At 46.5% G+C, this 2,024-nt stretch overlaps 1 pseudogene; it reads right to left on the bottom strand.

Annotated features, from left to right (window-relative positions):
* Positions 1–647: 647 nt before the first annotated feature.
* Positions 648–782, bottom strand: LOC141114662 (U2 spliceosomal RNA; annotated as a pseudogene).
* Between the last annotated feature and the right edge of the window lie 1,242 nt (positions 783–2,024).

Here is a 2,024-nt window from a genome sequence, read left to right as displayed (position 1 = left end):
CACCCCTTCCCAAGACTTTCAGAGTAGGCCCGAGGACCCACACCCTACACACAGTGACAAAACGTGTATACATCACAAACAAAAAAATACAAAAAAGTGACAAACACGGGGATAAATAAAAGAGTGAGGAAGATAGTAAGATGGGAGAGTGAAAGTGACCCTCCGGCCAGGCATAAAAATTTCCCCTGGTCCTAGCCAAAAGGCTCGGCGCAAGAAGCAGGTGTGAAAAACGTGTGTAGTGGTAAAGCCTAAACACAGTGACTGTACGGCACCCCTGAACTGCCACTTCAGCGGCACATTCACCACTGGCTTTTCAAAGCAACCCTGACCCTTAGCCCAGACCACAGCAGCCCCCACCCCAACCAGGAAGGCCTGGAGTTCAGGAAGCTTGGTGAGAGCCCTTTACCATCAGGCTCCACTGTCGTTCCGTCCCACCTGCCTAATTACATTCGGGAGATACTAACCACTTCCCCCCTCCTAAAAGAGGAGTAAGTGTTCTCTCCCAAAAGACTGGCCGGAGCTAGAGCTACTCCAATCTAGGCCAGAAGGCCAGGGACCCCACCCTCTGGATCAGACCCCGTGTTTCTCCATCCCCATCAGAAGGCTTCCCTTTCAGCTACAAACCACTCCAGCTCACCTTTACTCCAGCAGGCTTTGCATAGCAACCGCCATCCCTTCACTATTTCGCCATAGATCAGGGACGGAAGCAAGCGCCACCTCCTGGAAACTGATAAGAACAGATACTACACTTGATCTTAGCCAAAAGGCCGGCCAGAAGGAACTGTGCAGCTTACCTATCTGGGCCAGAGACATGAGTGGGGGCCTCTTGCTAAGGAATTTGTAAAGTATGCTTCTCCCTTGAATATGACTTGGGGTGATAAAATCTCAGATCATTTTGTAGATTTTAGTCTTAAGGGGTTGGATTTAAGTAAAAAAGAAAGAGGACAGTGTCCACAGTGAGTTGGTACTTCCTTCATGCTATTTATACCGAATCACATAGAAGGGAGAAGGCAGAGGCAGAAGTTAAGGTATTAAAAGACCAGCTAGCAGTTGCTTCAGAGTGTGTACATTCAACCGCTAGTCGGGCTGATGATTTGCAAGAGTGGTGTGCAGCCCTCCTGACCAAATCAATGAATGCCTTAAGGAAAAGGAAGGGCTGTGAACCTGTTAGTAACGACAGGGTACGTGCCATTGTCACATCCCAAAACTGGGATTGTGAGGATGTGCTCTCCTCAAATGATAGTGAGGTTGAGGAGATAGAGTTTGATATTTCAGATGATGATCTGCTAGTGGGAAAGAAAAAGTATGCAGACCTCTCATTACTAAGCATAGGAAAAGGCAACGTGATAGGGAGGATATGAAAGATGGGGAGGTGCATTATCGCAACCCCAGAGATGTTGAATTTTTTTTTTTATCAAAACTTTTTTTATTTTGCTGATGCAGAAAGTAATCATACAAATGAATGAATGAATGAAAGACTTGTATAGTGCTGCAAATGCGAACTGAATCGCCCCAAGGCGCTTATCCATCCTGTGTCGTCCAGCTCCTTAGAAGAGGTAGGTCTTAAGTTTTTTTCTGAAGGCCTGATGGTTTTCTTCCAAGTGGATGTTAGTTGGTAGACCGTTCCATAGCCGTGGTCCTTGGACTGCGAATCTTCGGTCTCCCTTTGATTTGTAGTGGGACTTGGGAATGAAGAGTAGGTTTTGGCTCGCTGATCGAAGATTGCGATTAGGTGTGTAGTGTTTTATTTGCTCGCATAAGTATTGAGGAGCGTTTCCTTGTATGCATTTGTGGGTGAGGCAGAGGGTCTTGAATGTGATCCGATTCTTTTGGTTAGCCAATGTAGGTTCCTCAGGGACGGAGAGATGGATTCCCAGGGTTTTTTTCCTGTTACCAGTATTGCTGCCGTATTTTGGATGAGTTGTAGGCGTGCAATCTGATATTTAGGTAGTCCTATGTAGAGGGAGTTTGCGTAGTCGACTCGGGAATTGATGATTGTACCAACTACTGCTGCTTTGTCTTCT

Source organism: Aquarana catesbeiana, linkage group LG12 (genome assembly GCF_042186555.1).
Source record: "Aquarana catesbeiana isolate 2022-GZ linkage group LG12, ASM4218655v1, whole genome shotgun sequence".
Lineage (NCBI taxonomy): Eukaryota > Metazoa > Chordata > Amphibia > Anura > Ranidae > Aquarana > Aquarana catesbeiana.
The sequence above is the reverse complement of the archived record's forward strand: the minus strand, read 5'-3'. Positions and strand labels throughout refer to the sequence as shown.